Here is a 27,090-nt window from a genome sequence, read left to right as displayed (position 1 = left end):
CACGAAAAACAGAAAGCAAGTTACAGATTAATACCTTAACAATGAAGGCCAAACCTCTGGCATCTTTGAAGAAAAGCATCTGTAGTAGCCACCTATTGCTTATGTGAAAACATATCATGGCTGAGAGCAACAGGGCAGGAAAAGGGTCACTTCAGCTTCTGGCTGACTGAAGTACATACCATAGAGGAATGCTACTTACTGCTGTTCCTCATTCGCCATGGCTTTTTCAGTCTTCTCTTTATGTATGGATAGCATCACCTACAGTGGGCCGCGCCCTCCTACATCAATTAGCAATTAAGAAAATGCCTCACAGATGTGGCCACAGGCCAATATGACCCAAGAAATTCTTTAGTCTCTTCCCAAGTGACTGTAGATTCTGATGGAGTTGACAGCTGAAGCTAACCATGATGCTATCACCCTTCCTTCATGGGTACCAGTCAGTAGGTGGTCAAGTGTCATGGAAAGCAGGGTGGGGTTGGTGCACGGCTCTGGCACTACCTTCCATCATTTAAATCATCTCAAGATTAGTCAGAATACTTAATACAGGCTGAGTGCTACAGAGACCGTCTGTATTGTTTAAGGAATAACAGCAAAAAAGCCTGGCAACAATCACTGATGGTGCAATTCTGGTTTAACTTGCTGATTTACTCAGTATTTTCTATCCACATTTATTGCAGCATGTAGAGAAAAGAAGAGAAATCCACTCCCGGCCTCTAACACTGCCTTCTTCAAGGCAGAGATGAGCCCAGAGAGCTTGGGCTCCTCCACACATCCAGCCCTGGGTTGTGCCTCACCACCACGGCACACATCGCTTCTTTCATTTGAAAAGAAGTCATCTTAACTGAGGTGGAAGGCACCGAGACAAAGAGCCTGTGCCTGAGACTGACAAGGACAGGAAAGGAGAATGCCATGGTGTGCAGCAGCGAAAGCCTGTCCAGCCCCACTCATGATCAGAGCCATCCCACAGCATCGGCGAACGCACTCCCGTGATGGTGTCCCAGACGGTGCTCAGTACAGCACCCAGCTTAGGTTGTTCCAGCCAGCACGGAAAGCAAATCGCAAAGCTGTGTCAAGATTCTTTTTAATGTTCAAACGTTCAGTCTAGAAATATATTCCAGGATACAATCTCACACAAAGAAAGGTTACTGTGAAAAAATCATAATCACCGTAACACTTGTGAAAATTTTAACCAAATGTTCAGAAATGAAATTCCTAAGCAGGAATTCCCCACTCCATGAAATATTATACTTTTAGGAAAATGCTGTCTTTTGTGGATGTTTTGTTTTATGATACGTAAACATGTTTTTGTTTGTTTGTTTTATAATTCCAAGTTGGGGATTTTAGTTTGTCCACACTTGTTAAGTGTCGCATGTGGAATGTGGTCTCTGCCAGGTGGAATTAGTTGAATCTGAGGACTTTGAGGGGTATAAATATGACAGCCCAGAGGAAGAAGGCGCGGCCACTTGGAAGAGGACTGCTTGCTGCTGGCTCGTCCTGCTGCTGCGTTTGCTGCTCGCTGATCTGCTGGTGACCTGGACTTCTGGATTTCCTGATGACTGGTGTTGGTATTGGCCTCAAAAGAATCCTAGGCCCCTACCCAGCGGGAAGTAGCAGGGAGAACTCCACCCCCTGTCCCCCCAACCTTCTTTCTCTCCTACCCAGTGCTGGGAGGTTAGGAGGGAGGTAGAAGCAGTTAAAAGCCCTAAATAAAGTAGGTTTGTTAAAAAGTCTAAGCCTACAACTGTCTACAAACATTATAGAATAAACTGAATATTTTTGGCACACATAATCACATTAAAAACTAATTTTAAACTACACATAAACATGACTATGCAACTAAGAAATTTTTCCATATGAAATAATTTAGAGAAACAGTCCTGGTTGTCTTTTAGTATATGGATTATTGATGACTTTTCCTTCTTACAAATTTCCTGCTTATGCAGATGTCTTTACCGTAGTGCACTATATTTGTAATTGTAGAGAAACCAGAACAAAGAAAAGTGGCTCACGGGCTGGGGACACCTTTCTGAGAGGCGTCACAGGCAGTCCAGGTTGGCTTCTCACTGCCTGTTGTCTGGCCCAATTCCATAGGGCAAGGCAGTGGGAACTCAGTCACAGACTTCTCCCCCAACCCCAGTCACATGACACATGCCCATCAGAGAGCTTGTGCTCACTCAGCTCAGTGGGTAAAGTACTGACTGCACAAGGAAGAGAAATTAAGCAAGGTCAGATGCCCTACACCCACTAAGAGTGGGGACACCTGTCACCCCAGCATGAGGAACAGGGAGACAGGAGGACCCCTGAGGCTCACTGGGCAGTCAGTCTGGCCATCAGCAAATCCTAGTTTCACTGAGAGACTTTGTAAGGTGGAGAGTAAAGAGAGACACCTGATGAGAACCTCCGGCCTCCACAAGCACACACAAACACAGGAATCTGTGCCTCGGTACATGTTTACACACACACTGCACACATGCAGACACACCACATATACACACCGTATACACACCACACAGTCACATAAACACCACACACATACACACATAAACACAGCACACACATATACCATAAACACACGTACACACATAGGACACATGTACATAAACACGTAACAGACACATGCACACAAATACCACACTCATGCACATACACAAACATATGCACACATGTGTGCACACATATACAACATATACATGTGCACACATATACCACATACACACATAAACATAACACATGTGCACACATACACCATACACACACACACACACACACACACACATACATGAATAAAATGGAGTTCATGCTCTGTCCTATCAGAACATTTAGTTCACATGTTTAAAGAGGGATTTATGTGCGCACATGTGTGTACCTGTGTGTGCATGTGTGTGTGGTATGGGTGGGGGAGGGTGCGTTTCCTCCCTGTTCTTTCCTCAAGTGCCCCAAGATAAACTCTGCAGCAATGAATGTCACAGCCATCTGTTTTCAAGCACCAAAACAACAATGTAAAAGAGTGAGAGTCAACACAACCCAGCCCAGACAACACTGCGACATTAGACCATTTTAAATCACCACACATTAAAAGCCATCTGGACACTCAAACTCACCACTGTGTAACCAGCTGAGACCTCACCTGCAGACTCTCACTCCCCATCCCAAGGACTGAATGAGGCTGGTCCTCCTTGAGGTGCATGCAGAGGTCAATCAAGCTCTGGGAATGTCTTCTGAACACTGGTGCACTACAGACATTCTAAACATTGACTCATACAAAAATCTTCATATCAGAAAATAAAAGAAGGTATCCCAAATGTTAACTCTGGCTGCATTCAAACACTGGAATTAGGCATGGTAAATTTATAGCTATGTTCCTCAAAGCACAGATGTGAGGTGAAGATTTTTAATTTCAATACTGTTGTAAATACAACCAAGAATACTGACCATCAAAAGAAATTCTCTGAAACATTTGTTAAAACTAAAGCACTATAAACAAAATATATAATATATATGTATAATACACACACACACACACACACACATATATATATATATATATATATATATATATATACACACAAAAGTAACAAGAACAGTAAGCCCAGATTTGTCTCTTTAGTCTAGGTATTTACAATAATTTGCATACAATTACTTTCTGAAAGGTGGGGTCACCTGTCCTCTGACCTTAAGGAGACGCAGCATGCTGCCTGTGACCGCTGTCACCTGGGAATCAGACTCCACCAGGCCTCACAGCTCCCCGGTAGCAGAACCAAGAGGGGAGGCCAGGTTAGTCCGGCTGCAGAGGGGTTAGATCACTCCACCACAGACACAGACAGCCTCCACGTCTGCTTTCCCTTATACCAAAAAATAGCCCTTGTCGAAGCTTGGTCTGGACAACTGCAGAACGGCAGTAACTGCCCACAAACTAAGGGAGCAGGCATCCACTCTGCAGACGCAGGGGGACTCGCTGAATGGAAGGGCCAGCTCACTGAATCAGTTGACAAACTGAGGCCCGAAATTAGAATGACAGGAAGGAAGCTGTACATGGCCTCTGAATAGTGAAAACTGAAAATAAATAAATTAATGAAACAAATGGTCTGGTAAAAAAAGAGATATACAGAGGGTCTAAAAATAATGTCCACCATATTTCTGCTCTAATAATAACAAATTAGCATACATTCTCTTGCAAATGTCACCCAGGCAACCAGAAATGTAAAGGTGTTTGGAAAAGCGCATATATATATATATATATTTGCCATCTCCTGAACTGAAATAATCACTAGTATAAAAATACATTAGTTAGAAGACTATATAGGAAAAACAGTAGACATAGAAGGAAATGCCACTAACAAGTAATAAGACAATAAAGATGTCTGTTAAGAAAAATGTTCCTTGAGAAATGTGGGGGCCAACAAGATGGCTCAGCTGATAAAGGCACTTGCTGCCAAGCCTGAGTTCAAGCCCCGGAAGTCACATGCTAGAAGGAGGGAACCGATAGGTCGACATCACCCACCCCTTGCTTTGTGACAACCTGTGGCTCCTGAGTACATGAACACAGTCACACAATAAATAAGTAAATGTTTACCAAATGTTTTAAAGATAGTGAAAAGAGGGGTAGTAAGTGATTGTTATAATCTCAAAAAAATTTTTTAACTTAAGATCTTTTAAATGAGAGAAAAACCTTTTAGCAGGTCAAAGTAGTTGCATTCTAAGCCTGATAGACTAAGTTCAAGTCCTAAGGACGACACAAAAATGGAAGGAGAACCAATCCCACAATGCTCTCCTCTGACATCCTCAGGCATGGCATGGCACGCAAGCACACTTTCCCACATACACATACACAGGCATAAATAATAAGTAGCATACTCTTAAATTTTTACTTTTTTTCTGCTTTTCACATTTTGTGTTTTCATAAAGCAAAGTTCTGTAGGGTGGCAAAATTTAAAAATCTTTAGGAACTCTCCTCTGCCCCGCTTAACTGGGGTGGCTTTGTGCTCTTTTCGGCTTTGAACAGTCACTCGGTACCCTTTCACTCACAGACAGGTGCTGATGTGGATGCTAAATCACGTGATCACCTGGCTGAGCACATGCTCAGCCAGGAAGTACTTCTTGACCATTTACAATGTGATGTCTATGAGCTGGAAAGTCAGATGAGCAAAAGCAGCCCCTGGAGACACACTGTTAGTATTTTGGAACACAACCTGCTCCTGGGTTACCCAGCAGTGTCCCTGGCCAGGTGGCCACACCTGAAAGGCGTGGTTGCCTTGCCCCTTAAAGGGCTAACCCCGATACGGATACGTGGTCTCTCTCTTACTCTGGTCTCTCTCTTACTCTCTCTTGCTTTCTCTTACACTCTCTTACTCTCTCTCACACACACGCTCTCTCTCTTGGGGTGCCCCCCTTTCCCTTTCCCTTTCCCTTTCCCTTTCTCTCTCCCCACCATGTCCTGCTCCCCCTTCCTCCATACCCACTTAATAAACCTCTTACAGAGAATATCAGTTGACCAGCCTCATGCTTTTTTAATAATAACACACACCCTTGAAGGAGATGCCGGGATCAGCCCCTCTATTCTCTGTCTGTTCTCAGGCCGCCAAGAAGTGAGCAGTTTCTTCTGCCACAGGGTCCCAGCACAGCCGGCTCAGCAACAAAAACAGACGGAAACTTCCAAAAACTGAATCCCAATGAGCTTACCTTCTTTTTCAATGGATTATCCAGGTATTTTACTACGGTAACATAAAGCTAACCAACGTGCCCTGACTGCCCAGCTCCAACCCTGAAGCTGGTCCCCAAAACTCACTCATCATAATTATTGGCTTTACTTTCTGCTCTGTATTAGCACATGGGGTGGTCAAACCCTGGTCCAGAGCTACTGTGTCCATTAAGAACTAGGCAGGACGGCAAGGACTATTCTTTGGTCCTGCTGAGAAATGCTGTCTAGGTAAAGAGCAAAAGCTAGTGCAGGGTTCTAGGGCGTCATTGCCATGCCTGCACCCTAGGGACCTAGAGGAAGGGAACTCACAGAGTGCTGCTGCACCGAGAAGGCGGTGGCAGGAGCTGGCGGGCCTTGGCAGACACAGACAACCTCCAGCATGCCCCCCAGCAGAGGAATGACAGAAGTATCCCCCACCCCCTCCTCTCACCCTCCTACCTTCTGCTGGCCCTAGTGTTATTCAGAAGACAGACAATAGTGCTGATACCACTGATGGAGACTGCCTCTCCGGGCAGAGCCAGGAGAAGGGAGCCAGCCAAGGCAATGTGGAGGAGCCTGCACTCTGCCCTGGCCCCCACAGAGGAGCTGTGCTCTGAACAGGGGAAAGCAAGCAGGCCCGGTCACTCTCTGGGAGATAAGAAGGTGTCAGACCAGGACGTCGTCGTCAGTAGCATTTATGTGGGGCTAGGACAGCCTCATGGTGATCTGTGCAGGGCACCATGCTTAGAAGGAATTACTACCATCCCATCACCAACTTTAACTTGTTCTTTTTTCCTTCCTTTCTTCCTTCCTTCCTTCTTTTCTTCCTTCCTTCCTTCTCTTCTTCCTTCCTTTTTTCCTTCCTTCCTTTGTCTCTCTCTCTTTTTAACAAAATCTCTCTCATTTTTATTTCTCTCCAACACTACAGATAATATAATTGGTCTCCAGTTGTAAAGAAAGCCCTTTTCTTCAGCTGGTGAAACTCAGTTCTCTAAGTATCAAAATAATGACGGTTCAGTAGACGTGGCAGGATAAAATGGAGCAGTATATCACCTGTTTATACTTTGTTTTTCTTTTCTTTTCTTCCTTTCATTCTGAGCCAAAAGCCAAGTGGTTGAAAAAACAATTAGCTGCCATTCCGCCGCACCCTGCCCCTCCCGAAGAAAGAGAACTGAATTACAGCTGCCTCAGTGAATGGGTGTGGACTCTTCCAGTTTATGTGACCAGTGCATGCAATCAAACAGAGTAATTCATGCCCTAGAGTGGATAATCCTGCTACAGCCATTTGGCAGGCTAGTGTCATCAAATTAGTAAGGTAAGTGACAAAGCCACACTGTGCCTTACCTTGTGTCCTTGGTGTATCCAGGCCTGCGGCTGGGAGTGTTGACACATGGAAAAAGGCCGGCTGAGGGCCCAGCTGCACATGTATGTAACGTTTCTAAACAGTGTTCTCTGAAGGGCTAGACACTTGAGCCTGAGCTGCTTCTGTGTTCTGCTGTTCCTAAAATGTCCCCCAACAGCCTTAGCCTTCCTTCAGACTTCCTCATGCATTTCTGAAAGCACTTGGGTAAGCCCTGAACAGGAAGTACCCACTGCCTCTCCCCTCTTCCCTCCAAACCCATCCAGAAAAGCCAAGTGCAGAAGACTCCCAGTGAAGGTCGGATCGGACTAACCCCCACTTAGTTCAGAAGTACTTTCTAGGATATGGAGAGGAGATGAAATCTAGGGTCACTGACATGGAATAGAGGACCAAGAAAGGCAAGTGCACCCCGAAGCCTAGCGGTAGAATGAATAGTGCCCCCTAAACTATGCCCAAGTATTAGAGAACTAGAGAAAAAAGGGGGGAGGGGTCTTTACAGATGCAAGTAAAGATACTAAAAAAGAGCAGCATAGATGCTGAAGGAGGGCCTGCATCCCATGGCAAGTGTCCTCAGGACAGATCACAGAGGAGCGGGACACAGAGGCGAGGAGAACAGAGGTGGAGCCCAGAGCACCCACAGCCAGAGGCAAGCCATCTGCCATAATGACACTCATCTGGAGACCAGAGGCTCAGAGGACTAAGGAGCATCTGAGTCCACAAGTTCAAGAGCAGCCTCGGCAACATAGGGTTGACCATCTCTAAATAAATAAACAGGAATAGATAGGTAGATAGATAGATAATAGGTAGATAGATAGATGATTGATAGGTAGATAGATGATAGATAGATAGATAGATAGATAGATAGATAGATAGATAGATAGATAGATGATTGACAGATAGATAGATAGATAGATAGATAGATAGATAGATAGTCAGATGGTCAAAAGAACTAATTCTCTTTGAGCATCTAGAGAGAGTGGGGCCCAGCAACACCTCTCCCTCTGGACATGGAGCCTCCACAGCTCTGAGAGAACCGTGTCTACTGTGTCAAGGTGTCTCATCTGCCAAGGTGCCAGTTAGTTCCATGGACACAGGAAACAAGCCGTCAGCCCCATCTCTCACACACAACCTCAGCTTTGCAGGCAGCGGGGATGGAAACGCAGAGTCCTCTAAAGCAGCCTTTTTCATGTGTGCAGAGGAGCCTCAGTCTAGTCCCAGAATGTGACTAAGCTTTTTCCTCAGTGCAGAGCGGCATGTACTTGGTGGCACTAATATCTGGTTCCCACAGAGCTTCTCAGGCTATTGAATCCCCAACCACGCCTAAGTACTAAGAGGGTAGGGTACCCACCAGAACCTCACCATACCTCAGATCACCTGGGACTAGGGACAACCTGCTACTGTAGAGCCAGTTAGACAAAATGTCCCCATGACTTCCATGTTTGCCAGACTTTCAACCCCAGTTCTACCAATTGCTCCCTGGTCCCTTCATCTCGGGGTGCCGTGGTTCCCTCACTGTTTATATGGGGCAGATCACAGGGCTCCAAAATGACGTGTTCTCTGCTCCACCATCCTTCCTCCTTCATTCTATACCCTACAAGCAGCACTTGAGTTCCAGCCCGTTTGGCATCTGATTTCAGGTCAGTTTGATCATTTGGGAGGTGCCAAAGGGTAGGAACAAGAGTGGCTATGTATTTCCTGGATTACATACCTCCCTGCCAGGACAAGGACGAAGAGCATAACTCTGTGGACAACCCTCTCTGGCCAACTTGACTCCTGACTTCTAGAAATTGATGTCACCCTCCCTTGCAGAGCACACACACCCAGCCACTTCACCGTGCCCACACCTGTGTAAACGGCCCATTAACATACGCTTGTTTCAGTTTCTGTCACCCTTCATGTGCGCTGTCCGCCTCATTATGGGACCCTAGCAGATAAACGGTAGAATTTGCCACAACAGATTGAACCAATACTTAGAACTCCATTTACTATGAGCAACTGGTCAGCATGTCACAGTGCCGTGTTTATTCCCTTCCCAAATTTAATACCGCACAGGACAAAGATGGTCATGTTTCAGTCCCATGGATGTAGAGAAAACACCTCACTCCTCTACAGACATTTTCCTCTCCCCCTCTGGCAGAATCCTGTTCCTGCTATTGTCACAGGTCGCAACTGTTCAGTGGCTCTCCGCATCACTAGATTCAGCTTCAAACTGCCCGCCTGCCGTTAGCAGATTCCAACCTGTCTCCAATGCTTCAACCCTGCACACCCACAAGGATAGCTATTATCCATAAAAAGAAGAAAACCAACAGCTAGCTGTAAAGAAACCTAAGCCCTTGGCCCTGCTGTTGTGTGAAATGGAAGCATTGTGGAAAACAGTATGGTAGTTGCAAGAGATTAAATATAGAACGGCATGTGATCCAGTAATTTCAGTTCAACGTGCACAACCAAAAGAACTAAAAGTAGAAACATGAACATATACATACATGCCTGTGTTCATAGTCATGCTATGCACAAAAGCAACAGACAAACGGACACCCAAATTGCTATGTGCATGCAATAGAATATATTCAGCCTTGAGAAGGAGAGAAATTTTGGTATCTGTCACAACATGGTGAGCCTAAGGATATTCTGTTAAGTGGAATAAATCACAACAAAAAAGGTGACTTCTGCGCACAGTGCCAAGCGTATGGCATCCTTGCAGTGCTCAGACACAAGGGACAGAAAGGAGGAAGGTGGCTGTCAGGGGCTGAGGAGAGAGAGGAATGGGGAACTACCATTTAATAAGCCCAGAGCTTTAGTTCAGAAAGAGAAAAAGTCTCTGGAGAGGAGTGGGCAGGGGCATAGTAACACAAATGTGCTCAGTGACACAAACTGTCCACTTAAAATGGTTAAAATGGTAAAAAAAAATTTACCATTTATGTTTGTCTCAATTTTAATGCATATAAGAAATGTTTATTCCTCACCTAGTACACAAGCCATGTTCCTGGGGCTATTTCAGCAAACCGTAAATAAGAGGTCCCCAACAAATGAGCTCAGCTCTTGCACTGTCCCCTTGTACCCCAAGCTTTGCTGATCTGTTCTATATATTAACTAGAAGGTGCCACAGTCAAATAGGAAAGGTCTCCCATAGCCTCACATGGTAACGTGTAGGTCCACAGTTTCGAGACCATCCTGGGAGGATCTGGAAACTCTCTGAGGTGCCACCTAGCTGGAGAAGGCGAATCACTGGGAGGGGCCACTGGGAGCACCTGGCCATGATCTTTCTTATCCCTCTGTTTCCTGGATGTCATGAGGCCAACAGTCTCTACCACACACTCCCACTGTGTTCCCAAAGCTCTGGGCCAAGGAGAACCTTCAGAAACTAAACAAAGTAGGCATTTCCTCTTTTGAAGCTGCCCCTGTTAGGTGTCTGGTGACAGCCACAAAGTGACTGACACAGGACCTGGAGCAGGGTCAGCCCACACCCTGAGAACCCAGCACAACGTATACCATGCTGAAACTGCTCTGAGTCGTTATTTGAATTTGTGAGTGAAAAAGCCTAGCCAGAGAGCCTAGCCGTGTCTTCTTTCTCCTCCCTTTCTCCAGCCAGGAAATGCCTTCAATTTCTCGAAATTATGGAGCCATCCTTTTGGAAACAGATGGATGGATCACAGTAAAGCCCCTTTAAACATTCTGTCCACAAGTGAGAAGCGTGTGTTTCTAACTGTAGAAATTGTGAGTTTCAATCCTAAATTCTACTCTTCCAGCCATGTGACCATGGGCAAATTGTTGAATTCTCCAAAGCCTGGGTCCTCTCATCAGCAAAGTGGGAATGCTACCAGAAATCTAAAAAGCATCTGTTGTGCAATCCAAAATTCAAGAACCTGTCTTCTCAGTTCCTCAGCTTCTGGCTCAGTAGTTAAAGGGATCTCAGACATGATAACGAGCCAGGGAAACTCTGTGAGCAGGGCTGGGGCTCGCCCCTCCTGCCGGAATAAAATCCAGACCTCGTAAGGGTTAGTGCTCCTTCAGCTATCCTACAGCCAGTGGAGCCTAAAGATGTCACCAACTCTGAGAGAACAAACCAACATGAGCAAGAAAATAGGTCCAGTCCCAAGGGATCCAACAGGCTGCACATACACACGTGCAAGCAAAGCATCCAGACAAGGAAAATAGTCTGCATTTGGGAGTTCCTGACAGCAGACAAGTTCTACTTGAAATAAGGTTTTCTGGGGCTGGAAAGATGCTGTTCTTGCAGGAGACCCAGCTTCTTCCTACCACACAAACATCAGTAACGTTGTCGGTTCCGGAGCCTTTGACCTCTTCAGGCACCAGCACCATGCGGTCTCAAGCATGCATGCAGGCAAAACACTCATACACAATATAAAGTACACTACTCTAAAGAAAAGTTAATAACATTTCCTGGGGGGGTGGGAGTAACTGAAAGATTACAGGAGGCACTCCATGAAAAGCACACAGGGCTCCCAGAAAATGTCTGTGGGGGCAGTTTATCACTGCACTGGAAAGTCCCTTTAACTGGCTCTGACTTCTGCCTTCACTGTCTTCCGATGACACTCTCTAGGATAGGAAGAATGAGGACAAAAGCTGTCACCACCTCCTAATCCCACACCCTGACAGACATCACTAATTGACCACAGCCCCTCTCCTGCTGAGCCTGGCCCCAGCCTCCCAGGCAGCCACTACCAATCAATCAGAGATGACATGCAAAATGAAATCCACTTGTCTGGCTCCAGACAAGCAGCTGGCCAGGTTTTCCTATGAAGAAGGAAGTCTATACCTCATATTCTTGTTTTTTGTTTTGTTCACAGTCCTTTAAAAATGGGGGAAAGTGCCCTTTGCTCAAACCTTGCTAAGCCTTGAAGCCAGCCTGGAGGGCTGCCCAGAACAAGGTGCCATCTTAGCTCACTGCAGGCTCCTGCGGGCAGCCAGCGTGCTTGAAAATGCTAGCTCTAAGGCCTATCCTAAGGACACATCAAATTGCCTGATTTAAGAACAGGTTTCTCACTCTCATCAGACCCAGTGAACCCCACACCAGAATGAAGCTATACTCTAAGGAAGGACTCGGGGGTCAGGCTGATCATGACCATTGCTATCCCTCGGAACCTGAGAGACATTCTTCCACCCTGTGGCCAAGCTTGCGAGAGGATTAAGGAAAGCGGAGATGGCATTGCCTCCACTGCTAGTGTGCCCCTCACACCTGGAGGAACACCTCTGCACCTGTTCTGGTTGCTGACATCCATGAGCCCACGGTGTAGTCTGTGGATGGAGGGGATTGTAGGTCCACAGAGCAAGCTGGACGCCTAAGGTGGCCTGACTCCAGCACTCACTGATGCTTTCCTTGTAAGAAACTGAGTCAAAGATTTGTTCAGCTCTCCCCTTTATTACGCTCCATGTTTAACTCTGGCTTGAGGAAAAGGGACTGAATTTTCTTGACTGATGTAACTTTTTCATTCATTGAATGTCTGGCTAAACTCAAATCTCTGGCTTCCCAGGCCTGGCAGGAGGAAGATTGACACATGGATCACTATGCAGGGTGAGAAGAGGAGTCTGCCTCAGGTACTACAACAGCCACCTGGGAGTGGAGTGTTCAGGGCCTGCTGATGGCAGTGGGTATACACGCCCCCCCCCCTCCCGGGGAGGCAGTCATGAGAAAGGCCAGTGAGATCAGGGCACGCCCCGTTAAATGTGTTCTTGGAGTCTGGGTTTTATCTGGAAAGCTTCTGAGAAGCTTTTGAAGGAAATCAGCCAGAGAGACTAGCTTAGATTTCTGTTTCCAGAACGGCTGTTGGCAGGATCAGGAATGAAGTGGAGTGAAGAGGTTCAGCACGGGAGCAACCAGCCGGCTGAAAGGCAACCACAGCAGTTCAGCAAGAAGGAGACCAACGACAACCACAGAGATAAGAAAGGCTCACACTCACTCAGGGCCTACCTACCACCCTGATGCTAACTGAGGGCCATATCCAGCCTGCACAGCATCCTCAGGTAGCATTGGTACCGACTAGCAACCTCCTTCTTCCGTCAGGAACCACAGAAGAGGCTAAGGAGTCCAACTTGAAGGATCAACTCTGACCTGAGCACTCAAATCTAATATCTGGCTGCAGAGCCTCGCTGGGAATGTCCACAGTGGTGTTGGCTTGAGCGTCTGGATGTCGAGTTACAGCTTCTCTACCCCACCCTCCTCCGACCCTCCAATCTGTGTGTGCCCCCTCCCTCTCTCACCTTTCCACCACACAGCCTTACTGCCCCTCCTTTGCAGTCCCTGGCATCATTGCCTTGCCATGAAACTCAAGCAACCTCCCAGTTGGAGTAAAAATCCTCACAAGCCTTGCCAATTTGGCCTGGCAAACCCCTGCCAGCAACCCTGCTCCCGGTAACACAGTGCCCTGTGTCTGTTCTTTTCGATTAGTCAGAACCAGGAAAACTTTGAGCAGAGGATTCTGTGGTTTCCTTCTAAGACAGCTGAACTTGGCGGCTGGGCTTCTGTGTTTCACACTAGCCTGCAGAACAGGAACCTGCATCTTCGGTGGGGGGCTGACGTTTACCAACACAAGCGTTCCCACAGCCTGCCTGGCCTGCAGCTCGGACAGACACCCCCTCTCCCCCCGAAGGAAGATCCAAATGAACTCCTTTTCCCCTCTCTGCAAGAAAGTTGCAGCAAGCCTCGGCACTGGGAAACTGTGGACTGTTTTCTGCCGGCAGGGAGACCTGCCCCTCCCGGGCGATACAACCCACTTTGCACATCCTGCTTCTCCGCAGCTAAAAATAAATCGGTATGCGCCGAAAACTCTCCACGTCTCCGCAGCACACACTTCCCCAGCCCCGCGACGTTCAGACACGAGGATCTTTCACTCCAAAAACGCAGCGGATTTCTGCAACGGATTTCCTCAACGGATTTCCAGCAGCGCCCGGGGCGGCCCCCAGCCCCCTCCCCAGCCACCCACCTTCCCAACCGGCCTCCCGCAGCTTGTCATTGCGGACTCCGCAGGCCCGGGGCCGGTAGCGACGCCTTGGCCCCGGGCGGGCACGCTCGGACGTCCCCCGGCCGCCAGGCTCCCTAACGTCCCCTCAAGCCCGCGCACCTCGCCCTGCGCCCTGCGAGGCTGTCTCCTCCCCTCCAGCACAGCCTGGGGAGTGTGGGTTTAAAGCGTGGTGGTCCCTGCGAGGCGCCTGAGTGGGGCTTCGGGGGAAGGGAAACTGCCGCGGGGGTGGCCCCTGCGGAGGAGCCGCCGGGGTCCGGGCCCCGCCACCCTCTGCCCCCGCCTCTGCCCAGCCGCTCCCTGCCCGGCCGCCAGCTAGCCCGCCCGGCTGCGGCTCCCGCTCCCCGCCAGCAGAGGGAAGGCACAGCGACTCACCGCCTCGGCCGCTCCCAGCGTCTGTGTCGCCGCGGGCTAGGCGGCGGCGCCTTCCCTCCTCCCGCCTCCCCCTGGACAGCTCGGCCGCAGCCGCGCCCCCCTCCCCAGCTCGCTCGTCGACCGCTCCCCACCGCGGCCCTGGCCTCTGGGTGGGACGGGGCTCTGCTGGCGGGGCGGGGGACCAGCCACGGCTGGGGTGCACAGGTGCAGCGGCAGCCCCGCCTCGCCCTGCTGCAAACGCCAGCCTCAGCCCCGGTTCCCTCCGACCCCAGCCCACTGCCCAGGCATTTCCCAAAGGGTGTTATCAATGTGCTGTGAACGTCAGGTTCAACCTAGAATTATCTTCCAAGCTTGCATGGGAAAGCCTGGCACTCCTGCCGTCCCTCAGTTTATTCAAGGGATGAGCCTCGAGAGCCTTTTCCAAAGCCTCCCCCAAACTCCTCTCTGGTACTTGGGAAGGCTCCTCTCTCTCAGTGGCCTATCTCTAAAGGGGTGGCTTGGCAAAGACTCACCGGGAAAGGTGGACAGGTGAGGGGCCGGCTTCCTAATACACCACCCCACACTGCACAATGGCATCAGTCTCCGGCCCCTTTGAGGACAGGGTCTTGTCAACCAGTTCACCCGGTATTCATTAGGTACCTTCTTGCTGTGTTAGCCACTCATGACTTATAGAAAAGCCCCTGTAACTTCTCGTGTTTGTCAACCCAGTGCCCCTTCTATAACTAAAAACAAAATATGAATCATATGAAAAACAACAAAGGAGTAACGGCACAGTGCCCTGTCCAGGCATACTTGCAAGATAACTCAGTCAGCCATTAAGGATGGCCACCTCAGACCCATCACCAGTACCTACGGAAAAACGCCAGGTGAGGTGGCACTGGCTGTAAGGTAGGGACAAGCCGCTTCCTGGGACTGCCTGGCCAGCCAACCTTGCCTAGTCATCAAGCCCCAGCCAATGAGAGACCCTGCCTCAAAAGCAGCCAGGTGGATAGTGCCTGAGGAATGCCACAACACACACACACACACACACACACACACACACACGAGAGAGACAGAGAGAAAAAGAAATTTAATTGGGTCCATGCAGTGGCCTATGCTAATCAGCTACAGTGTTCATCTAACCCAACTCATTCTTCCCTAGTTCTACTTGAACTGAAAAGCAAATTGAAGTTCAGATCTTTGCCTGAAGTATGTTCAAAGATTAACCCAGCCCAGAGTCACCTGGGGAGGTGGAGATTTTGTAGCTCGGGGTGTGACCCTACACGGCTATGTTAGGCTATGTTATACAAGGGCGCTCAGAGAGCATGTGGCGAGCATACGGCGTCGGAAGCACCATAGCTTTAACCAATCAGAAAACAGCCCCGAGACAACTCTAAAACAATGGTGAGGCCAGAAGAGAGGAAGGTAGGTAACAAATTAGCGACCTAAGGGGGGTTTACAGAGGCACGTGGCGGGGATAGATGATGGGAGGACGGCCTGGGGGAGGGGAGTGGGGAGGGGAGACAGGGACGGCACCGTGCTGCTCTGATCTGAGTGTGTTTCCCCAAACTTCAGTCCAGCCACAGGAGCTCGGTGTGGCAGTTTGGGAGGTGGGTCCCCCTGGGAGGGGCTGGGGTGGGTCCCTATGCAGTTTTGTTGTTTTGTTTTTGTTTATGTTTGGGGGGGTTGGGGAGGTTGTCTTGTTTTTGTTTCCCCAGTGAGTTTCGGATATCTGGAGCCCCTCCCCATGCTGCCCTCCCGGCTAAAGCCTGGTTAGCCTAACTTTGCGTATTTCCGTAGCACCACTTGCCTTCCGTTTTCCACCATTAAGTTGAAGCCGCACGTGGGCCTCGCCAGCGGCAGTCGTTGGATCTCAGGCTTTCCAGCCTCCACAACCACGAGCCAAGATAAACCCTTTTCTTTATAGATTACTCAGTCTCTGGGATTCTGCTATGGCAACAGAAACAAGCTAAGCTAGGCACCATGTGCTGAAGAAGGCAGCCTCATTTTTCCGTGTGAGAAAGGCATGTCTGGCGTAGCCATCAATTTTTTTTTTTTTTTTAATTTTGGTTTAGGCTGATTTTTTTTTCCAGAGAAGTCAGAAGTTCATTTTTAATGTGTGCTATTTCTAACTTTAAAATAATAGCTAATTTTAAGATATTTTCAGACTATGTAAGCAGGACTTGTAAGCCACAGAATGTCCTCCGATCACCAGTTCCTTGTCTGTGGCATTTGTGTTCTCAGTAAACTCTGGCAGTAGAACAGCAGAAAGCAGCCATGATGGAAGTGGGGATTCATCTTCAAGAGGTTTTATCTACTTTGTAATTATGTAATAGTTTTGACTTTTAAAAAAATCTTTATTGAGATGCATTTGTAGTAGTTCCTTTTTATCTGAGGTTTTGCTTCCTGCCTCGTTTGTCCAGAGTCAATCCAGCCCAAACGTGTTGAATAAACAATTTAAGTTTTTATTTGCACACAGGGTTCAACAATGTCTGAGGTTTCCGGCTTCCACTAAGAGGCATGGGGCAGACCTGAGGATAGAGGGGAAACTGTGCCGTATTAACCCTCATTAAACATTTCTTCATAGACGCACAGAACTATATAACCAAGGCCACAACTGCGTTTAGAGTTAATTTCCTCCTCCCGCAAAGAAACCTCATACCTGCTAGCACTCATATCTTTTTTCTTCCAATCCTTCGCCCTTCATAGTCACGAATCCGCTCTTCATACAGAGAAGGTTTGCCTATTGTGCACATTTCACGAAGATGAAACTGTACAATACATCGCGGCTTCTTTTACTTAGGGTAACATTTTCCAGGTTCGTCGTTGTTGTAATGCATCAATGCTTTCCTTTTCTTTCCTTTCCTTCCTTCTTTTCATATTATTATTTTAACATGGCTTACTATGTAGCCCTGGCTGGAACTTACTGTGTAGACCAGTTTGGTCTCAAACTTTTGAAAATCCACTTGCTTCTGTCTCCTGAATGCTGAGATTAAAGACATGAGCCACCACACTTGGGCCCATTTCTTTTCATGAACAGGTAACATATCGTATTTTGTTTATCCGGACATGTGGGGGTCTTCCTAATTCTCAGCAGTTGCTATAGTACACCTCTTAGCATTCATGGTGAGCATATAACCTAGAGTGCCGCCTGGGAACCAGACACGGAGGACGGCTAGCCTGTTTTCTGAAGGAGGCGTATCAGCAGTTCACGGAGGTGCTACTGTCTCTATCCGGCACTATTTGCCTTTATTTTTAAATTAAATCCATCTTGCCATAAGTGGGAAGCGGTACATTGCTGTGTTTTGTTTTTAGCACTTGGGTGTTGAGCTCAGGATGGTGTGTTCTCAGGAGGCTCCCTGCCACTAAGCTGTGTGTCCAGAACAGGCATTGTCCTTTTGGCTTGATTTGCTCTGTGACTAATGATAGTCCCCATTGCCTCATGCACCTTTGGCCACATTTAAAGTCATCTTTGAAGAAATATGTATTCAGTTCAACCCACTGTCCGTTGGGTTGTCTGTCTTTTTATGATCCTGGTCTGAGTTCTTTACATGATTTATGTGCTAAGTCACATAGTGTATGATTTAGCCATACTTCCTTCATCCCTGCAGATTGTCCTTTTGTCCTCATTGTCACAGTCTTTGAGCCAACAAACCTCTAAATCATGTTGAATCTTACATCGCACTTTCTTTTGCTGTTAACACTTTTGATGTGGTCTTAAAAAGCTTTGCCCAATTTGAGGACACAGAGATTTATGCTTAAATTTTGAGACCTACTTTTCTTAATGCTTTTTAACAGATACAGAGAGAGAGGGTGGAAATGGGCATAAACAACAATAAGGATGGCTGAAAAAGCCAAAGGGAAACATTATTTTATAAGCTCACTTAACAATACAAATATGACATTTGTATTATCAAATACAATAAGGCTGGGAATACTGACAGTTCTCCTTTTGGTCCACAATCAGAGCCTCCCACTTAAAGAGCTCTGACTTGCTGGAACAGCTCTCTCACTGTCCCCTTTGGTCAACATCAGGAACTACTAAGTGTATTGATTTTGGATTAGTGAGGTCTCAATGCCAATTCTCTTATCCCAAAGTATTTCCTGCAGGCCTCCCATGGGTTACAACTATTGCAGGCTCTTCACAAAGGCACTAAGTAAGACAAGGACTGTGCTCTTGCGGAATTTATAATTTACCAAGATATGTGGGGTTAAGGAGGTGTGGCTGATCAGTATTCATGTCAACAGTCCTTATAGGCAGGTACCATAAAACAAATAGGGAAGGAGCCAGGAAGAAATGGTACAAAGGCTCTCAGTTGGGAAAAACAAAAACAAAAACCACAACTCATTCAGAAACAGAGCTAATGTGGCTGGAGCTTAATGGATACCTTTGGATTCTCTAGAAAACAGAGCTGGTGCACATTAGGCATTAGCAGAGCAGAGGAGAGTGAAATGGCAGGGACACAGGGACGCAGGGATGCAGGGATGCAGGGATGCAGGGATGCAGGGCTACGTGCGGAGGAGCAGGATCGGGCGCACAGTTCGAAGTGGTACATCTCTGCTCACAGTTCCAAGAGGCGTGTTACCTCTCTGCTCATCACTCCAGTCTACAAAGCCCTCAGCTTGGGAGAGACTGTGTGATCCTTACTGGGAAGGTCCAAAGGGAGCCAAAGATGGGTGCTGGTTTCTGGTTGTATCAGTTACTTTTCTCCTTGCTACAACAAAAATGCCTGACAAAGTGAGTTCGAAGAAAGGGAGGATTATTTTGGCTCACAATTGAAGGGCATAGTCCGTCATGGCAGGGAGGTCATGGTGGCAGGAATGAGAGGCAGCTGGTCACACTGCTTCTGCAGCCAAGAAGTGGAGAGAGCTGATGCTATGCTCAGCTTTTTGCTTTGTTTCCATGGTGATTCTAAATCCTGTCAAGTTGACAATTGTAGTGGTCTTCAGAGAAAGAGGGCAATTCTTCTGTAACAACAAACACATAGCAAGGTGGAGGAAGCAAGCCAGTGCACGGACTTACCAGCTCCCGGTGGCATGTGAGTGACACTAAGTAGGTACCTGCACAGTATCAGGGAAGTGCCGAGGTGGAAGGCAAAAGGCACGTGCAGGAGGAAGGGCACACCTGCTGTACCCAAGAGCAGCTGGAGGACTAGGCCGCAGCCACCGCACACCGCAGCAGACTGGCAGAGACCGCAGCGGGCCACAGAGGTCGCCGAAGCCACAGCAAAGTTTGCTATGGCAAACTGGAGCTTTCTCACAACCTGAGATGATGCCAAACAGAACAGTGGGCAAGGGAGGGAACAGCAACAGAGTCAGCAAAAGGAGGCAGAAGCCACACATCAATTTGCAAGGAAGGGTGGGAAACAGAAAATGTATTCCACTTCGGAATTTATTTCAAGAAAAGTACAAAGCCAGTGGGGGTTCTCTCTGGTCTTTAATGAAGTTTTATTTTTGTGCGCATATGTGCAAGTGAGTGTAGTGTCCACGAGGCCAGGAGAGGGGACGCGTCCTCTGCAGCTGGAGTTGGCAGTTGTGAACCACCTGATGCACACAGAGCTGATGTGCTCAGCTGCGGAGCCATCCTCCGGACCCATTGTTGGAGTTCTTAACCGACGCACAGTAAACTGTGCTTCCTCCAGGAACCGCTTTTTCAATTGTATCAACCATGCATTTTCACAGCCATCGCCACCATCAAGATCCTGAGCGGTGTGTGACTTCCGAACGGTTGCTGCCCCTGTTCCCCAGCCCTGGCGGCCACCGCCGAGCTCTCTGCTTCCAGGGAACCTGGCTCAGTATTGCCGTGTCCTTGAGTCCTGCAGTAAGAGGCTTCCGAGTCTGACTCCTGCCACTCGGCAGCATGCGTGTGCGGTCGTGCATGTCACACACCGGGTGTGGTTTGTTCCTTCAGCAGCTGAAGGAAATCTCTGTTATGTCCAGTATGGGGTCATTATTAATAAAGCTGCTATGAATGTTTCTTGTAGTTTTGTGTAAACAATAGTTGTCATTGGAACTGGACAAATACAGGGGCCTGTGCCACGCTATGTTTAACTGTATATTTAAAAATGCCATGTAACTTTTAAGGCTACTCTCAGTAGCAATATATGAGCAGAGACTGGAGACATCAGATCCCTTTGGAGCTCACCAGCAGGTGTGAGCTGCTCAACACAGGTTACTCTTACCCTCTGTGCCCCCCGTCCTGACATGCGATTTACGAAGTTTATGTTTATTTGTTTTAATTTGTTTATTTTACATATATAGGTGTTTTGTCTGCACGATGTCCATGTACCATGTGTGTGCCTGGTGCCTGAAGAGGCCAGAAGGTGGCGTTGGCTCCCCTGGGACTAGAATTACAGATAGCTGTGAGCCACTGTGTAGATGCTGAAAATAAAATCTGCATCTTCGGGAAGAGCATCCAGTGCTCTTAGCTGCTGAGCCATCTCTCCGGTCCCATGATTTATAATTTTATACATAAACGTACATATACATCTACATATATATAGTGATTTTTGGATTCACAAATACAATGTAGAATAATTAAATCTAGTTTATCACCTCAAGCACCATTTTTACAGTGAAAACATTTGATATTTACTCTCCTAATAACTTTTAATGTCTAATACCTTATACAGCATAGAAAATGTGTTATGCTATACAGCTCAATGGAAAATAAATTATTCCTCCTGCCTAACCCAACTTGTACTGTTTGACTGTCACCCCCCTGCACCTACCCTCAGCCTCTGCAGCCACAGTTCCGCTCACTGCTTCCACAGGCTGACTGCTCAGCTCGCCCATGTGAAAACATGTGGCGTTCTCCTGTCTGTACCTGGCTTATTTCAACATCATCCATGTTGTCATAAATGACATTTTTTAAGGCTGAAAATATTCTGTCATATACATGCATATTACCTTTAATTTGATATACGTTTATGGATGCTTACATTGGCTCCAGGATTTTCTGAACTGTTCCTCACGATCAGTGCTGTGGTCAGGCATATCTTCGGCTAGCTTGTCTCATAACTTCAGAAGGAAGGTTAAAAAACTAAACAGTAACTCTATTTTAAGTTTCAAAGGAACTTTCATAATGTTTTTCTCAAGAAGTGAACTAATTTATATTCTCACCAACTGTGTGAGACAGACCATGTGGCCGCCTCTCCCTGAGACACTGGACAGGTATTAAGCCCTGTTAAAAGTATTAAACTCACTGCTCGCATCACTGTACATTCTCGATGTTCTGTGCTAAGGACCCCTGGGGTTCTGGTCCTGTAAATAAGCAAAGATGCTGGGAAAGGAGTCATCTGACTCCCTACCTAGCAGCTCCTGGACTCTTCTTTGCTGCCCTCTCTGTCCTGAGCAAAAGGACTGTCAGCCAACACAAGCAAGGCTACCGTCACTCCGCACTAGCCATTCTCAACATGCTGTAGACACCCGCACAAAACTATACAATGATCTCAGCTGATGTCGCCCCTGAAGGTCAGCCTCAGCCAGAGCCATTTCAGCTTGAACTGGAGTTGTTAGTTTCAGACCTCCACGTCACCTGGTAAGCATTTCCACCTAGGCCAGAGGGGAGCCCTTACTCCCGCCCACCAGAGGAGGAGCACTTACTCCCGCCCACCAGAGGAGGAGCACTTACTCCCACACACCAGAGGGGTTGCAACTACTGGTGCTAAAAGAGTCAAGAGTGTGGTGGGTGACAGCTCCTTGTGCTATTAATTCATTCATTTCCCTAATGGTCAGCAAGCATGAACATTTTTTCATATATCTTTTGTCTATTCACACGCCTTCTTTTGAATAATGTCTATATTAAGGTTCATCTTACTTGTTTTATTTTGTTTTGTTGAGATGTGGTCTCACTATGTAGCACTGGATGGCCTTGAACTCACTGAATAGACCCGGCTGACCTCAAACTCACAGAAATCCATCTGCTTCTGCCTCTGGAGTACTGTTTTTGAGTAGTTTAAGTTTCTTGTATGTTTTGAAATTTGAAAATTACATTTAATTACTTACTTATTCACTGGTGGATGGGAAGGCATGTTTTGCACATGCATGTTGGGGTCAGAGGACAGCCTTTGGCGGTTGGTTCTCTCCTTCCACCACATGGATAATGAGGATTGAACGCAGGTCGGCAGGCATCTTCTACCCACTGAGTTATTTCCTGTCCACCACATATGGCGGTATTTGTTCCTTGTTATGTTGTACATCTCCTATGTTCCCACAGGCTCATGTTTTAAACAATCAGTCTTCTGGCAGCGGCTCTATTTTGAAGACCTTAGAATCTTTGGCAGGGCAGGGGGGATGAGGGTAAGCTAGGGGGTGGAATCTAAACAGTAGAAAAAGGTACCCAGAGTTGGGTTAGCTTTAGAGGTTACTGACCTGGTCCTTAGCACCCATCTCTCTCTCTGCCTCATGGGCTGTGTGAACAGAGGCTGTTCCCACAGACTCTGCCATGATGCACTGATCCCTCTGAAACCAAGAGCCAAATCCTTTCTCCCTTGAGTTTTTACTATCTGGTATTTTGTTTATTGCAGCAATGAGAATGACAACCATTACAACCCCTAGCTAAACATAGGGCTTGCAATTGTTTTCTCCCGGTCCATAGCAGACCCACCTTCACACTGTTGTTGCTTTTGTCACACGGAGCACTGGAGGTTGATACAGTCTCACAGGCCACAGCAGACCACCTTTATGCTTTTGTTTCCTTTGTCAGTGTTTTAGGTTGATACAGTCCTACAGTGTTTGAGCTCAATATAGTCCCACTTGCCTATTTTTCCTTTTGTTCCTTGTGCTTTTGGGGTCAAATCTTGATCTTCCCCCCTCAACCCTCCAAAAATCACCAACCAAACCAATGTGTGCTCTTTCCCTTGTGTTTTCCCTCAATAGTTCAGTTTCAGATCTTTAAATCACTCTGAGTTAATTTTGAATATGGTACAAATAAATGGCCAATTTTCTTCTTCAGACTGACACCCAATTTTCCCAATACTGTTTATTGAAGATGACAGCCGGGCACAGTGGAGCACACTCATAATCCCAATACTCTGGAAGGCAGAGGCAGATGAATCTCTGTGAGTTCGAGGCTAGCCTAATCTACAAAGTGAATCCAAGACTGCCAAGGCTACACAGAGAAACCCTGTCTCAAAACAAAAACAAAAACAAAAACAAAAAACATTAACCTTTTTATTATATTCTCTTGATGTCTTTGTAGGTTCCTTTTGGACACTCTATCTTGTTATATTAGTTTGTACCATCTTGTTATATTAGTCTGTTTTGACCCCACTACTATGTTGCTGTTATTACTATAGCTTTGAATTCAAGTAATGTGATTTATCCACACTTATCTGTTTACGATTACCTTGACTACTCAGATTATTTTTGTTTCATATTATTTATATGTCATTTGAATTTATATTATTTTTTATTTTATGTATATGGGGTTTTTTTGTTTTGCAATTATATATGTGTACCACATGTACCTGGTACCCTTGGCGGTCAGAGAAAGGCATCAGACCCCCTGGAATTGTAGTTATAGATAGTTGTGAGCCATTGAGAAACTGCAGGGAATCCAGCCCAGGTTCACAGTATTAACTACTCTTACCTGAATGTCTCTCCAGCGCCCTAGGTGCCGTTTTGTTTTGCTCTCTTTTTTCCCAGGTGACCCTCTGGTGTGACTAGCACAAAGAACTAGCAAGCCCCACACATTGCCAATGTGTAAGAGGGTTTGCTAGCTTTGGAAAACTATCGGCAGTTCCCCGAGATGTTAAGGCTAAAATTAGAGACAACTCAGTATTCCATGCCTCAGTACAAACACAGAAGAAATCAGAGCATGCACCACACAGCAGCATTATTCATTACAAAAGGTGGAAGCAGCTCAAATATTCAAAAATTGATGGATGGAAAAAGACAATGTTGTGTATCTACAAGTGGAATAATATTGGGCCATAAAAATAATGACATGATATCATGTGCTACCACATGAAATGAACCTTGAAAAACATCATGCTGGGTGACAAAAATATCATCATGGAAGAGCACACATCGTATTCCTAAGGGATGTCAACATGTCTCCACAGACGATGTGAAAGTGACTGCTTTCCTAGGGCATTGAGGGGCGTGCAGAGTGGTACTAGTACTGAGCTTCTTTTAGGGGTAATAAAATTGTTCTAAAAATGGATTATGACAATAATTGTGAAGTGTGCTACATTTACACTGCAAATGTACTCACTGTTTGCTCTATGAAATTATCTTAACAATGTTTTAATATATATATAAAACTATAATGTATAAGCAATATGTAATGATACAGATGTCAAAATCACACAGAGAAACAGAGGGTATTAAAGATGTCATTTAGGTGGCACCATCTCCAGCTGGCGGGATGCCAGTTGGTAGATAAGGTTCAGTTCTCTTTTCATGCATTCTCTCCATCGACAATGCCATTTGTCACAGGTTTAAAAGAATCTCAACCAAATCCCACAGATGATGAGCTGGGCTGTGGCTCAGTGGTACAGGACTTGCCTGGCTACCGGTTCAGTCCCCAGCACCACACACACACACACACACACACACACATGCACGCTGGTGGGGGTCACTTGGAAAGAAGGAGCTGGAGCTCAGGTGAAACAAAAGAAGGGATTGAGCCACAAAATAGAATACCCAGATGCCAGAGATCCTCTTCAGGTTGATTAGGTGGGCACTTTGGGTGGTCCCTTCTGGAAGGATTGACGTGTGTGTCCTTCCATAAGCACACCTGTGCTCCCGCAGGTGACCCCAAACTTCAGTGCAAGTTGGAGGCCACTAGGCTAGAAACCTTTTTCCTTCACTGTTTAAGATCTCAAGCCCTGTGAGACAACCTACATGTTGCCATGTTCTACATCAGTGTTTACTTGTGCTTCTTTCCTTCGGGTCCAGACGTATTGACAAAAAGCAGTAAAGCATCGCAGGGTGCGCACCACTTTGAAGAGACGCTTGCCTTCGCGAGTACAACACTCTCGTGCATGTTATGACTTTGCTGGGAGAAAATCATTTGTCTTCATCTTCAAGCCTTGAAATCCATCAGCTTGAAGATGGGAGACTTCAGAGGGCTATCTGCTCATGGGAAACAATCTCAAGAGCTGCTCTTCAGCTTCTGATTCGCTCGTTCTTTTTAAAATTGACAACTGATGACAGCACCCATGTATAGACATGGAGTGACACTATGGTTTCTGAATGCAATGTGGAGAAAGGAGCTTGAACTTCCAAATAGGTCGGGGTCTTCAGTACACAGAAAAAAAAAACTGAGACCCATCCTCACTGTCCTTGGGATAGCTTGAGCCTGTGTCCCAGGACAACGCACACACTTCCTAAGGGACACAGGCATGCTTCTACTCTCTAAGCCTGACTCTCAGTCCCCTGCAGAAGTGTCATCAGCCCAGAGCTTCAGCCCCCTCCTGCTGGTTCCTCAGGACCATCCAACAGCTCATCCTCAGGGTTTGCCTCTCAGGTGTTTCCCTGGCTAAGTATCTCCTCAAGATTTGTCTCTCCCTCGAGTTAATTTGGGACTGTTATCCTAATTAGAACTTTCTCATTTTCTCTCAAATCTTTATTTTCCCTTCCAACTTGCATCTGCTATAAAAAGGATCAGATTTCTTTGAAATATCTCTTCATTCATCTCCAATCAGAGACGACCATGTCTTTACACCCTTCACCTTGATGATGGTGCTTTTCTTCCTTCTGTGTGTGTACATTTAATAATGTCTTCACTCCATAACAGACCAAGCTGACCCACTAAGAACATGCTGACAGACACATTGAGATACACTGTTGACAGACGCAGAGGGGAGAAAGCAGCAGTGCCACACAGGGCTCATTTCCAAAGGACAAGCAGGAATAAGTTGACCCACCACTTTTTTCTCTTTTCTATGATTGTGGTGATTGAACTGTGCTGGCTAGTTTTATGCCAACTTGACACAAGCTAGAGTTATCTGAAAGGAGGGAACCTCCATTGAGAAAATGCCCCCATCAGATCTGGCTGGAGGACATTTTCTTAATTAGTGGTTGATGGGGGAGGGCCCAGTCCATTGTGGGTGGTGCTTTCCCTGGGCTGGAGGTCCTGGGTCCTACAAGAAAGCAGGCTGAGCAAGCCACGGGGAGCAAGCCGGTAAGCAGCACCCCTCCATGGCCTCTGCATCAGCTCCCGCCTCCAGGATTCTGCCCCATTTGAGTTCCTGTTCTGACTTCCGTTGATGACGAACAGCAATGTGGAAGTGCAAGCTTGGTAAACCCTTTCCTCCCCAAGTTGCTTTGGTCATGGTGTTGTATTGCAGCAGTGAAAACCCTGACTAAGACAATGTGCATTCAAAGCCTGAGAGGCTGCCACTTCCTACCCAGACTAGCCACTTTCAACAACAGCAGCTGGTTGTTTTCCTAAATATTCTTGGTACTAAAACATAATAATTAATAAATTATTTCACTTAATCTTTTCCATAACAATCAGTGATTAACCTGTAATGATTGCTTTGTTTCTTCTTAAAGAATGTCACGGAAGGAAATGATAGGACATTTCTTCCACACGCTGGAAGAAAATGTGACAGAAAACAATCAGGCATCTGTGAACACTTAAGTCACTAACATCTTCACACTGCTGGGGATCAAATCCAAGGCCCCATGCATGCTGGGAAAGTGTTCTAAGTGACTACATCCTGAGCCCATGGCTGTCAGTTTTCATTTGTCTTGTGGTTAGAAAAAAT

At 46.7% G+C, this 27,090-nt stretch overlaps 1 protein-coding gene across 4 annotated transcripts in view; it reads right to left on the bottom strand.

The window, feature by feature from the left end:
* The window catches only part of Ncald (neurocalcin delta), a 357,449-nt gene extending 342,937 nt beyond the window's left edge, over positions 1-14,512 (bottom strand). For 3 of the 4 annotated variants that reach the window (XM_060389583.1, XM_060389582.1, XM_060389584.1), the window contains exon 1: positions 14,390-14,512. The gene's annotated coding sequence lies outside the window, so the exon portion shown is untranslated. The remainder of the gene's footprint in view (positions 1-14,389) is intronic. The other variant, XM_060389580.1, reaches the window with a different exon arrangement.
* Between the last annotated feature and the right edge of the window lie 12,578 nt (positions 14,513-27,090).

This window comes from Meriones unguiculatus, chromosome 8, assembly GCF_030254825.1.
Source record: "Meriones unguiculatus strain TT.TT164.6M chromosome 8, Bangor_MerUng_6.1, whole genome shotgun sequence".
Classification (NCBI taxonomy): Eukaryota; Metazoa; Chordata; class Mammalia; order Rodentia; family Muridae; genus Meriones; species Meriones unguiculatus.
The sequence above is the reverse complement of the archived record's forward strand: the minus strand, read 5'-3'. Positions and strand labels throughout refer to the sequence as shown.